At 35.8% G+C, this 15,024-nt stretch overlaps 1 long non-coding RNA gene across 1 annotated transcript in view; it reads left to right on the forward strand.

Moving 5' to 3' along the window:
- The window catches only part of LOC122811086, a 460,082-nt gene extending 445,391 nt beyond the window's left edge, over positions 1 to 14,691 (forward strand). The window contains exon 3 of the long non-coding RNA XR_006366201.1: positions 14,570 to 14,691. This is a non-coding gene — a long non-coding RNA (uncharacterized LOC122811086). The remainder of the gene's footprint in view (positions 1 to 14,569) is intronic.
- The last annotated feature ends 333 nt before the right edge of the window (positions 14,692 to 15,024 follow it).

Consider the following 15,024-nt stretch of genomic DNA (forward strand, 5'->3'; position numbering starts at 1 on the left):
TTCGTGCCAGCGTCCAACATGGACATTAGTCAAGCTATGCTGTCTTTGCATATGTTCACCCATAATGTTACCTTGAAATTAATGTTTTCAGAAAGTAATACTAATGTTAATTCAAACAGCAGATTACGCTGTACCAGTACTTTTTTGCCACATTTACCACCAAATGTAGATACTTTCATTAAGGCGGTGGAGAATAGTATATATAGAGATAAAATGTTCATGAATAACATTAACCACAACAATTTAACTAAGTCTGAAAGACTTGCACTACACGACATAAGCCAAAATGATAGTATAATTATAAGGCCTGCAGATAAGGGAGGGCCTGTGGTTGCGCTAGATTCTGCACTAAAATGGAACAAATGCTTGACAACTCTTCATATGAGATGATTGATAGGGAACAGGTTTTTTCTCTTCAACAGAATATCCATTCTACACTATATGAATATAAATGCATGCATCTTATTCCGGATGATTTATTTAAATATTTTTTGGTAGAATTTCCCCTCATACCTACGATCACTAGATTACCCAAAGTACATAAGAATTTATATCATCCTGACTTTAGACCTATAGTATCAGGCTCTGGATGGTTGACCGAGCCAATTTCTATTTATCTAGATATAGAGCTAAAGCAAGTCTTAAGATCTTATACATATGTTCTCAGAGATACTGAACATTTTCCACGTGATTTGTTTGCATTCACTGAGACACTTAATTATATAGACAACATGTTACTTGTGACTCTGGATGTTGTATCCCTTTTTACATGCATTCCTAATGATGCAGGAGTTGGGTACATCAAACAGCTCATGCTTGGAGAAAAGGAGGCAGATGAGAAGAAAGTAGATCTTTTGTGTCTTCTCATGGAGATTGTCCTGGAAAATAATGTATTTATATTCAATGATGTATGTTATAGGCAAACGAAAGGGGTAGCGATGGGCACTAGTTGTGCCAATAGCTACGCTAATCTTGTGATGGTTGCATTTGAACAGATTTATATTACACAAAACTCACATATATTCTTCTATAGAAGGTTTGTAGATGATTTATTCCTTCTATGGAAAGGTAGTGATAGTTCTCTATGTGAGTTTTTTGACAAACTGAACAATTTGGGTTCTTTTTTAAAATTTACCATGGAATATTCTGTAGACCAAATACATTTTTTAGACACCACCATCTTTAAGTCTGGTCATACATTCTCTACCAAGGTATATCGGAAACCCTGTTACAGGCCTGCTTATTTGCATCGCCACAGTATGCATAACCCCAAGATATTCCCCAACATCATTAAAGAACAAGCCATGAGGTCTTCGAGACTATCATGTCTCGATTCACATTTTCAACAGGAATTGCATGTATTAGAGAAAGGTTTCCAACAGCGGGGATACAAAATTGAGGACATCTCGAGGGCATATCATAGTATTGATGGTTTAAGGACTACTCGGGCTAAACCATATTTTTCCAGAGCAGAAATTGAATCCAGTAGAGTGAGGGGTAATTGAGGGAGCAACAAGGAAGTTATTCCTATTATAATACCATTTAGCCATAATAGGCATGTAGTGCAGAAAGCTTTTTCCGATAATTGGAACATTCTAATAGTTGATGATAAAGTTAAGGATTTGGTTGGGGACCAACCTACCTTTGTCTACAGAAATATGAAGAATTTAAAGCAAATCTTATGTCATGCTAATGCCAGCAATAGTGATAGACAGTTCAAGATGGATAGCTTTACAGCTACTCAGAAATGTGGGAAATGTGTTCAGTGTATCCATATAGATGAGTCACACTACTTCAGGCATCCCGACACTGGACGCCTGTGGGACATCAGATGCAATAGCAACTGCTGCACTAAGAATGTAGTTTATGTTGCTCATTGCATAGTTTGCTTTCATTTCTATGTGGGTAAAACCAATAGAACATTGTGTGAGAGGATAAGGGATCATTTCTATTGCTATACACGTGGACAGGAATATAGTGCGCTGGCCAAGCACATGCTTCATGAAGGACCTGAACATACTTTCCAGTTTCAGGTTCTACATGTTGAACATGAGAATATCCGTTTGGGAAACATAGTTAACCGTACAGAAGAGGCAGAAATTAACTGGATATTTAGATTAGCATCCCATAGGGGGAGGGGTATGAATGAGCATGTATCGATTAAGCCGCATCTTGCTTCTAGGAAGTGTAGACACAAGCCTACATAACTTGATATTATATTTAGTTTCAGTGACTGCCATCATTATTTTATTAGTTGTTCTGTTTTCTTATACATTCACATTTACTTATTTTGGTAGATTTCTTGTTAGATCCTGTTAGGTCTTCAGTCAGGTTTACATCCATTCAATAGTTCTACATTCATATGGTGTCTCTGGAACAAGTTGTCATATTGCAACCAGGAGCTTGCTGGTTTACCAGTCACACCCTTTTTCAGTTGCTGTAGGGACTTGCAATATACTCAGTTTTATTTGATATGTTGGGATTACACAATTAACATTTACACAGTGTAGTTCATAATTTTAGGTTATACAGGAGTTTTTTATATATTTTTAAACTGATTTTTTATAATGATTTTATGTTTCTTGTATGCATGAACATTTAATAAATATATATTGCATGCAAGTATTATTAAATGAAACAACAGTGACTTACATTTTAAAACATTATGCCTTTAAAATCTTTATTTCCTGAGTAGTTAATTGGATAATTGTTTTACTTGCTTTGAACTCTCTTATATAAGCTTAAGAGTTGTGCTTAGTTTTGTCTGATGAAGCGGTGTGGATAACATCGCGAAAGCGCTCACTTTTTGTACAATAAAAGTATTCTATGTAAGATCTTTTTGAGCTGCAACTTCCTTTAGATTATATTGCCATTTCTACAGCATTGTGTCTTGCCTTCCTCATTGGGATTTGTTCATTCATATATATATATATATATATATATATATATATATATATATATATATATATATATATATATATATATATATATCTATCTATATATATGGATCTACTTTGAATTAACAAATCTTATAATGTTGAACTTCAGAATATCGAGACCAAAATGATAAGGTACCAAAATACTGAAAGTGCAGATAACCAAAGTTCAGAATGCTGAAAAATAGATCGAGTGAGGTGTTTTCTGTGTGTACAGGTGTTTAGTGTAGTGTTTTGTAGTTTAAAAGAATCTTATTGTAATTTGCTGACTTGTAGTTTGAATATTAATGAGAAGTTGGAGAAAGGTCTTTAAGGAATTTTAGTACGACTGTTTAGGAGTATTGCAGTGTTACGTAGACTGCTTGTTTTGTTTCTGGAGACTTCATGGTAAGGTTATATTATTTAAAACTAAATACATGTTGTAATGGGACGGTATGTGTTGTTGTGTAAGGTAGGTTTACAATGAAGGAACATCGATATCTATGTTCTGTTCTAGGGTATGTACTGCGTTTTCAGAGAGGTAGTTTTGATGGACTGATATTTTGTTGTGGAAGGCAGGTTTATATTGAAAGAAATACAGATATCTCAAATTTTTTTTGATAAACATTGTGTGATCTTGGATTTGGTATATTAAATTTGTAGGGGATACGTAGGTTTCAGTATTTTATGTTGTTTTGTTCGAAATTTGATACTGTGGGCTTCGGTTTTGTGCACTTTTAAGTATTTTGTGATTTCATCATTTCAGCACTGTAAATTTTGACAGTTTGGGATTCATTATTTCAAAGTAGATCCATATATATATATATATATATATATATATATATATATATATATATATATAGTTCCCTTTCACAAGGTCGAATGGATGGAAGTTCGAAATTCATAACCTCGAGACCAGAATCTCAAACTTCCATTCACTTGAAATTGTGAGTGGGAGCCTTAGGTTTAAAAAAATAAAAGTTAACTTACCTTATTGGAGGGGGCCAGGTCCCCCTGTATCCTAGCAGTTTAAATGTGAATGTTCCGTGACTGCACTATAGCGGAGGAATGGAAAATCTTCCATTTTGCGCTTATGCATATAGCACAGAATGGGAAATTTCCCTTTCCTTTACTATAGTGTGATCTCGGAGTAGGTATATTTAAGTAGGGGGGTACAGGGGGCACAGCCCCCCATGTGGGGTGTGCAGGGGGGTGAAGCCCCCGTGCGAAAACATTTGAAAGGTGTTAATTTTTTTTTGTCCCTTTCTATATGTTCGAGTTTCTCTAAATTCAAGATTCTGGTTTCGAGTTTATGACTTTCGAGTTTAGAGAAATTCGATCATATGAAGGGGAACCATATATATATATATATATATATATATATATATATAGAGAGAGAGAGAGAGAGAGAGATAGATCTATATATATATATATATATATATATATATATATATATATAGATATATAAAGATATTGGGAGAGAGACTGAGCTAGCTCTACATAGGTGTGTGTATGTGTGTGTGTATATATATATATATATATATATATATATATATATAGAGAGAGAGAGAGAGAGAGATTGATATAGGTATATAGATATAAATAGCTATAGATATACTACACATAACTGGAGATATAGATATATTTTTGTTTTAATGAAACATCTGTTTCTTCTTTATGGGAAACAGAAAAATTGTTAAAAATGTTAACTAAAACTGTACTTCATCCAGTAGCCTGTTAGTTATAGTATTTTAAATTTGGGATTAAGGAAATTAGGGAACTACTATGTATTTTTACAGTCTAAATATTTGGGACACTCGCATGGCATTGACTCTCTGTTTATCATGTGACACAACTCTAGCTACATAAGATTAAGAGAGTACCTGGATCACAACCAGACTCTTCTCTACTTCCAAGGATGTCTAGGACTGTGGAACTGCTAAATAAGCACATATAACTGGCCCGAGTTTCTTTAGTATGTGATATTGAAGATAATGGTTGGGTTCTTGTACTTCAGTGGTAGCTTGTCAGGAGAGCAAAGGACTGAAGCCCACAAGGATTATTTACAAGGCAAACAACAACAACAGAAGTGGTTTTACTTGTCAAAATAGAAAGCTACCACTTTCTAAACAATTATAAACATGATTTAAAAATATAGCTGTAGTAGCTCTAAAACAGTACCCACATGTAGTAGATTCATTTTACACTGAGGTTAGTATTACTTTGTAATGAAAATTATACCTTTCTGGTTGTGCATTCAGCAAAATATTCCCCACATTTTCATGACTCATTTTACACTGAGGATGTAGTTACACTGGAATGAGAATAATTCTGTATGTGTATACACAAGATCGGAAGGGGATACAGAGGAATAAAATGTCCGGCATTGTTCTGAGGACTCATTCATAGTTTCATAGGTTCTTACTAAACTGATGGCCAACAAGTTGATGAGAGTCTAATAGTATATCCATTAAGCAGATTTTCCCACCATATCCCAGGTGAAAATTTATGCTCACATATCCAGTTATCCATACTCGTTTTAGAGATTATTAGGGAAGTTTTCTACTTGATATGCAAGAGCAAGCTCGTCCAGAAATAGGGATAAGTTAGACTAGGTAGCTGCCATACCATCTGCTGCTGTTGATATGGTAGTATAGACTAAGGTCTCTAGAGCAGGTGTTTACCATAACACTGATTCTATACAGGTGAATGAGTCAAAAGGGTGCCTATTCATACATAGTATGGAAACCTAAGCAAAAATGACCTCCGAACTGTACAGCACTGAATAGGGGGCAGGGCTTTTATTCTGCCCTAGTAGCTTAGGGTCTTGAGACCTGAGATGTATTTGCCAGGAAATGTTAGTCTTTTGAGTTAGTTTAGGTGTGTAGTGGGGTGCTTTCTAAAGTGAGAATTATATTCAGTAAAGGGTCAAATAAGGAATGAACAAAGCGAGATTATAACATATGTGTGCCTTGAGAACAAACAATGAAGGGTAAGTTGTGCACAGTAGAAAGATTTTCTCCCCATGACCAAAGGAGATGTCATTATCAATGTAATACCAAAGTTCCTGATGACTTCTGACCTTGTCAAATTTAAGTGGAAAGTTAGCTCATGATATAGTATATTAATGACAGATTTACCAATGGAAACTATGCTGTTTCTTGGTGTTGAGAGGAACTCCATGATTAACACACCAACCATTTGCTTGGTCCAACCCTTGCTGGAGAATTTGAGACTTAGCATGGGATTTGATAAGCACCTTATTTTACAATCATCTACATACTTGGTTAACTATAGTACCTTGATATCAATTTCATTGTCAGTGAAGAATATACCCGGGGGGAGGGGGGGCAGAGCCAAAAGGGGCACTGATGATGATGTTTTTCCTGTCTAGAGTAAATACCACTGACCTTAATGGCAATGGGTAGTGTCCGATATCCAGTTACCTATCCACAAGGTTATGTATGATTGAGTGTTACCTTGTCAGAGTTTGACAGTAATCCCAGCATGTGGAGATAGTACTGTAGACTCTGGAAAGGCCCAGCTGCCACAGTATACTGTATGTCCCTCTTCCATGAAATTGATAAGTGTTACCTTTTGAAGAACTTAACCGGGTTTGAAAGGCATGACTTGCCTTTTAAAAACCTGAAGTAGTGTCTGTCTAGGGATATAAGATCACCTAAAATAATTATTAATTCATCAATAATAGATTCAAAAGCCTTACAAATATTACTACTGAGACTATTAGGCCTGTATTTTCCAAGATGAGTAGAGGAACACCTTTTATGGAAGAGCCATAGACAGGCTGTTTTTCACACATCAGGAATGTAACCAGTGGACGGACTCAGGAGGAAGAACTGATGGAAAGGTTTTGCTAGGTGGGACTTGCAAGGACCCAAGAAATTTGTATTTTTAATTTTGGAAAGTGTGAAAGGACTTGATCTGAAGAGAGTTTATGTGTGGAGGTGTGAAGGGGAATGGCAGGGGAAAATGGGTGGTGGTGGGGTGTAGCAATAAATAACTTTTACTCTTAGTTTTGCGACCATGTAAACATTTACTAATTCATACAAACCTGTACTGAAGTACTTTTAATAATAGGTTTGTGACTATATAAAGATTAATACATTCTTTATTTTACATTTCCTGTAGATTCATTCCCAGGAAAACGAGAAAAAGTTAAGTAAAGCAAGAAAATTACTGTTATTTGCCTCTCACAGCTGGAGATGTAAACTTCAGCTCTCCTCCCTCCCCCTATACACACACACACACACACACACACACACACACACACACACACACACACACACACACACACACACACACAGACATTCACCTCTAAACACTTCTTCAACCAGTAATTGACCTAGTTTTCTGGCTTCAAGCATATGTAACACTTTCTGTTCTTCCTTGGATGGAATTATTCTGCAATGTCAAATGCGTTTGCAGTTATATAGAAAATAGTAACAAATGCAAGCTGCTATAATATAGTACAGTTAAAGAAAATTGCTTCAGTTCTTTTACAGTTGCTGTCTTATATATTAGAATGTTTTTATTTGGGTTGATGAGAATTGTTTGGAAAAAACATGGCTATATCGACAATTGTTCAGACTTAATATTGTAAAATGTCTGTTACTTTTCTGATATGCTCTGCTTACTTGTGACAGTATTTTTTATTTTAATGAACAAAAAATATGAAGAAAATGTGCATTTGATATCAGAGTTTACTTATTTAATTAGAAAATGTGCATACAGCATAAAACAGATGGATTGAAAGCGACTTTCAACACATTGCAATTTGTGATGTTAATGCACATAGCATAAAACAGAAGAAATGAGGGTGACTTCCAGTGCATTGCAATTTATGCTATTCACTTGTCATCCGGGGAAGGAAATCTAATTATGAACCCTGTGAAACAGATGAAACTCTTGATCTTACCTTAACTGACTCAATCTTTATATTTTGGAAGGTGACAACTTTTGCATAGATGAAGAGTTACAAAATCATCAGTTCTGTTAATTTTCCTGTGCAAGATGAAATTATAGCAAAAAAGGCTTAAGTGTTGAAAAAAGGAATTCACTTGTCATATTTGCGGTCTGAAACGTAATTTTATTCAGTTGACAAAGTTGGAGTCTTAAGAAAGCTCATTGTTTATGCATTTGTTGAAATTATGAGAGACATTGAATTAGATCAGCGTTTACCTGGATTCAGACATTTTCAAAAATTTTTGTGTCGTAAGCAGAGAAAATGCAATAATATTACTGACAGATAAAGCAATAATAAGATAAAATAAGTGCTATATTTCTGTATAAAATGTATGTTAATCTGTAGATTTTATTGTGGGTTATACCATAAATAGAATGGGCATTGAAACTGGCAGTAAGAACATATATGAGGAATGGATAAAACTGCTATTGTATGTTAATCTGTAGATTTCATTGTGGGTTATACCATAAATAGAATGGGCACTGAAACCGGCAGTAAGAACATATATGAGGAATGGATAAAACTGCTATTGTATGTTAATCTGTAGATTTCATTGTGGGTTATACCGTGAATAGAATGGGCATTGAAACCGGCAGTAAGAGCATATATGAGGAATGGATAAAAACGGCTAATGTATGTTAATCTGTAGATTTCATTGTGGGTTATACAGTGAATAGAATGGGCACTGAAACAGGTAGTAAGAACATAAATGAGAAATGGATAAAACCGCTAATACATTCATCAAATTTATGAAGCACTGTAATGGTGTTCAGAAACTCAAATGCAAATGATGAATTCTAAAAATAAAACAATGCCCTGCTATCTCAATGGAATTAGGGGTCAGAGCACTTTGCTGCTCTGATAAAGCAAACATAACAAAATAAGTATTGATTCCATGAGGTGTGCATGTAAGGAAAAAAGTGGAAAGGAGAGATGACAATTTTTTCTTACTTTGTTTTATTACAGAAGGTAGGAAGATGGGAACATAAAGGTCTTTATTACTGAATGAAACTGATTAACAATGAAATCAACAGTAGACCTGACAGAACCCACTCTGTAAAAGTTGTAGACTCCAAATCTGACCTCAAAGCAGTGACAAGTGGCGTACCACAGGGTTCCGTCCTGGGACCTCTCCTGTTTGGTGTCTATGTCTCTGAAGTACAGGCCAACACAGAAGGCCTCTGGCTAATGAAGTTCGCAGATGACTGCAAACTAGGAGCCATAGTCAAGTCCCCAAATGATGTGGACATCCTACAGAATGGCCTCACTGAGACAGATGCCTGGTGTCAGAGCCATGGCCTCAAGCTCAATGCCAAAAAGTGCAGTGTCATCCCCTTTGGTAAAAACTCTGTACCTATGAACTACCACATAGGTAGCAATCTACTTAACACCGAATGTGTGATAAGAGACCTTGGGACCCAGATGGACAGTAGTTTCCCCTTTGATAGTCACATCGCCACAGTAGTCAGAAAGTCCTTCTATGTGGCACACCTCATCATAAAAGGGTTCTCATCCAGGAAAAAAGAGGTCATTGTTCCCCTCTACTCGACACTCATTAGACCGATTATAGAGTACAACGCCCCTTTCGGAATGTACCTCACAAGACATCTGCAGCAGCTGGAAAGGCCACAGAAGTACCTCACAAAGAGGATTACTTGCCTCAAACAAATGCCCTACACTGACCGCCTCAAAAAACTCCAGCTTTACTCCGTCGCATATCGCCTAATCCGAGGTGATCTCTGCCTAACATATAAAGCTATGTCAAACCCAGAGCTGTTGGACATGCTACACCTAAAGAAATCCCAATCCCTCCGAGCTACACGCTCTAGGGATCTAAACCTTGTCACCACAATAAACAGGACATGCTGGAGGGATAGATTCCTGTCCCAGAGACTTCCCATACTCTGGAACAGGCTACCCATCTATGTCAAGCAAAGTTCTTCATTAGCACTCTTCAAGAAAAATCTTGACGAGTGGATGGGAAATAGGAAATACACCCCGGGGATCACTTCTGTGTCTCTGCTCAACAGTGGCACAGGAAAATAACTTTCTTGGGTGGTGTAAGCCAGGGAACCTTGTTGGCTAGGCTTACGTAGGCCCTTCGGCCGATAGCCTAGTACCTACCTATGAACCTAGCATGAATGGTTTTCTTCTTACAAAATACTTCCTGTGCTTTTGCTTATAAATAATGCATGGCTTAGGTGTTTCTCCCACTCTGTGGAATTTATATGCCATTCAGCTGATTCACCATACACCGTGTTAGATTTATATGAAATCATCGAATAACTTTAAAGATTAGACTCCTTTGCTCTTAAATCAAAGTTGTAAATGGAACAAAAAAAAAGTTGTACATTATGGAGTAAAACTTGAAAAAGGTAAACATAGGTAGATACTTTACAGCTTATTAATCCGAAGCCTTCAAAAAAATCAGTACTTTAAACACTTTCATCTGCTGAAACATGATCAAGGCAAAACATGCAAACTGTTATCACTGGAAAATGGTTACTTATACACATGGTGAAGATACTGAAACTAAGTAGTTAATGAGAGTTGCTTTTATAAATAAGTGAAAAGATGATCTGGAAGGAGAGGATGGCCACTAAGAGACAGTCTTCTGTAGAAAGATTTGACAGTGGGAAATAGAAAGCTGAGCTAGAAAAGAAAATGGAGTTAGTGTGTCTGTTCCACAGTACATTTTTCAAATTATCTTAAATATATCTAGTGTAAGAACATTAGTACTGTGTAGAACATCAACAGGAGGTAAAATATAGACTTTTCAATTTCTGAACATAGTGATCATTGAAGAAGTAGAAGATGGAGAGAGAGAGAGTAATATGCTTGCTTAGATTCCTTGACTTCCAGACATAGTGGGATGGTATCCTGTGTATGATTCACTTATCTGAAGTTTGGTCCCTTTGCTGGGTGAGCTGACGTGGGTTAGAAGAGAAGAATGAAGGGGCTATGCCTATTTGCCTGTCCCAGTGGAAGGATAAGGGATGTGTTGTAGAGGTGTGTAGCTGCCATGCTGCTGGTAATGTATAGAGAACCTGTCAATGAACACACAAATTTGCGACTGGTGGTGGGACCATAAAAGAGGTGATGTACAACTGCAAAGGTGAAGGAAGGTTGTAACATTCATGGCCTGAAAGACCAGATGCAGATTCCCATGGCAGAGTCTGTAAGAAGCTTAATATAGAAGTAGGGCTGCTAGTCTGCCATGATAACTCCTTTTCAGTTAGGAACCTCTGAGGTCTCTCACATTGACTGACATGTTTAGACAAATACATATGAAAAGGGGCATCATACTCAATAATGGGTGTGATGAGACACAAGAAGATGTGATTTAAGATATTTATGGATCAAGAGGACATGCCTTGGGAAATTAGATGAGCTGGTTAGAAGGCTTTTTGGTCTACTATGAACATAATGGACAACTGATTTGGAATTATTAACAATAGTGCCTAAATCCCTCATAATAGTCTCTGGTATGGTATGTCATCTGTATGGTATGGGAAAATGTTTTGTTTAAATATATTACTTTTATCATATATAATTTAAAGACCATTATCATCACACCAATTATTAACATGGCCAAACCCATGTGGGAGCAATTGTCAGTCACTAGAAGACTGAATAATGACTCCAAATTTTCAGTTATCTACAAACTTAGATAACCATATGCCTGGAGAGTTGGCCTGAAGATCTAAAAATAGATGACATATAGAAAAGGGTCCCACACTGAGCTCTGTTGTACACAACTCTTTTAACTTTTTTGCTTTTAGAAGTAGCACCTGCTACTCAAATCACATGGATTATGTCAGACAGCCAGTTAGTTATCCATCATAAAATATAAGTATTGATATTCAGATTTACAGGTTTGTCAATATTGCTTACCAGGGGAATAGTGTCAAAGGCCTTGGAGAGGTCCAGATATGCTGTGTAACCACTGTGCATGGCTTTGGTGACTCTTCCCAAAGAAATTAATGAAGATAAAGAGGTAAGGCCATCCTTTGATAAAGCCAAATTGAAGATGGTCCAGGGTTAACAGATTTTCAAATACCAAATTAATAAGGTCTGAATTATTTGAGATTAGGTCACCATTGTATAACAGCATTACAGTGGCTATTTTCAGGCTTCAGGAATATAACCAGTGGGAAGGACTAGATTAAAGAAGTTAAGTATGGGGCAAAACAGACATATTTGGCACTGATAATCATTCAACCTAGCATGTCCTCTGGGCCGATGGATGAGGTATCCTTAACTTTTGAATGGGCTGACAGGATTTGGTTCATAATAATTCAAGGGTAATGTGACTGTGGAATCAAATGTTAAGACATACTTGAAAATTTTGTCTGTAGTTTGTACCAGTAAGGCTTACTGAATGTCCATTCGACTTCTAAGCAAATATTTTGGTTCACAGCATCATTTATTAAACTCAACAGGATTTTGGTTGAAGCCTTTTTTCTTTGTTTAACGTAGTTGATCTTCACATTTTAAGGTTGTTTAAAATGTAAAGTGTGACTTCTTTGAGAGTATAGCACAAGGAATGCAAACTTCACTCTTGGTCTGTATTTCTATTGGGTTAGTCTACACATTCTAATGCGTACATGTAAATCAGAGTACAGACCAGTGTTGTGTCACTAATGCTTAGAAGTCATTTCTTGATGCCTACCAGAAAGCCTTCACTAACACTCTGGACTGTTCGATGTATCTTAGACATTGACTACCTTTAAAGACTCCCTAATTATGAGATAGTAGTGGAATTAGTGACTGAAAACCATAAAATAAACTGGAGGTTATATAGCACATGTTTAGCCATGCATTTAGTGAATCTCTTGTTTTTAGTGCCTGACATTAGACTAAGGTGTAATCACCACTTGGTCTGCAATTTAATAACACATCTTCCTCTTTTTCATGGGAAATAAAAATTTGTTAAACATGTTAAATAAAACTGTTCCTAATCCATTAGTCTATGATTTATAGTATAAATAAGTTGGGATTTAGGATCACAGAAAATGAGTCTGTATATTCTCAACCTATGTATTTGGAACACTCACAGGTCCCAACTGGGCATTTGATTATCTGCATAGCATGCAACACAATTTTAGCTACAGAAAATTAAAAGAATGCAGGTTCTACTCTATTTCCAAGGATTTTTAGAAACTGAAGACCTCCTAACTAAGCATATACAGCTGGCTTCATTTCATGTAGTGCAACATTACTGAAGGTGATGGCTCGGTTACTATTCTTCAGTGGAAGTACTATAGTAGAGCAAATGATTAACACCTACAAGGATACTTTTATAACAAACATTAACAAAAGTGGTTTTACTTGCCCAGACAGAAGACTAAACCTTATGAACAGTTATAGACATGTTCTTAAAAATATACGCCACACGCACTAAAAATGTACCCGTATGTACTTGATTCATTTTACACCGTGACTTGGAATGACAATTACTTATTCTGTTGTGGGCATACATGGGTTAAAAACATATTCATGTATACTTGACTTATTTTATAATGAGGTTTCAGTTACACCAGAATAAGAATTAATTTGTTAGCGTACATCTGATAGGAAGGGGATGGTGAGTGGAAAATGCAAAGGGGTTGCATGAGGAGTAATACTAAACAACTTTTTCTGACTATTTAAATGTTTACAAATTTTTACATTTTCTGCAAATTTATTCAGAATGGAATGAGAAACTGTTGAGTGGGGCAAGGAAATAACTGTTATTTAACTCTCATAGCTAGAATTGTATCTTCATCTTCCTCCAAGACACCCCATCCCTAAACACGCTTGGGCGTTCCCTCAAGGCAAATGGCCTCGTTTTCTGGCTGCATGTTTGCACATGGATCATGTTCTGTTTTTACTTAAGTAGACTTATTCTAGCATCTCAAAATGGGTTTGCAATTATATAGTCACAGAGAACAGTAACACATATAAACAGCTATAACATAGTACAGTTAAAGAAAATGTCTTCAGTTCTTTTACAATTGCCTTCTGTTATATTAGTATTTTTTCATTTAGTTCAAAACAAGACACCAAGTAGGCACAATAGTGTAGAAACAAATTCATACAAAAAGGAAAAACACTGACTAATGGCAAAACAGCAACTTTAATAACAGCATTTATCGTTTTTGTATTAAATTGCCAAAGAAGAAGTCTTTGGTAATTTAAGGCAAAAGCACTAAGATTTAGTATTAAAGTTGCCTATTCCACCATTAGTCAGTGTTTTTTTTATTATTTATATGTTTCCATTTAGCTTTGGTAACAATGGTAGTGGAAAATAGGTATACTGGCAATTGTTCAGACTTAATATTGAAGAATGTTTTTCTTTTCTGATTATTTCTGCTTGATAGACAAAAGTAAATGCCTTCTTTATTTTAACAAATGGTAAAGCAGGAAGAAAGTGTGCATATTGTTTCAGAGTTTACTAATTTAATTTGAAATTATGTGTAGCATAAAACAGATGGACGGAAGATGACTTTCAACTCATTGCAATTCATGATGTTAATGCGTATAACTTAAAACAGAACTGAAGGTGATTTCCACTGTTGCAGTTTGTGGTATTCACTTGTCATCTGCGGAAGAGAATCTAATTTTTGAACTGATGAAATAGATAAAATGCTTTTATCTTACCTTAACTGACTCTTTGTTTATGTTTTAGGAAATTACAATCCTTGTCATGAAAGAAGAATTGCAGTGAAATTATTCTGTTCATTTTCCTGTACAGTATCAAATTTTAACAAAAAATGCTTACAGAAAACACCATTTAGTTATCGTATTTGTTGTCCGAAATGTAATTTTATTCAGTGAATAAAATTGTTTTTAATAAAGTAAGTGTTCATGTACTAGTTGAGATTAGCATAGCCATTAAATTAGATTAGCATTTGCCTGAACTCGCAGAACTTGCTAAATTCTGATAGTTGTCATAAGCAAAGAAAAGGCAAATATATTATTGGCACTTAAAGAAATAATGGGGTATAACTTCTGAGTACAATGTGTGCAAATGTGTAGATTTAATTAAGTGTTATGCTGTGAGCAGCATGGGTATCAACCTAGCAATGCAAAAAGCAGCGATAGGAACATAAAAAATGGATAGGACTATAAATATGAAGTCCT

The sequence above is a fragment of the Protopterus annectens genome, chromosome 9.part0 (assembly GCF_019279795.1).
Source record: "Protopterus annectens isolate FY-2018-M chromosome 9.part0, PAN1.0, whole genome shotgun sequence".
In the NCBI taxonomy this organism is placed as follows: domain Eukaryota; kingdom Metazoa; phylum Chordata; order Ceratodontiformes; family Protopteridae; genus Protopterus; species Protopterus annectens.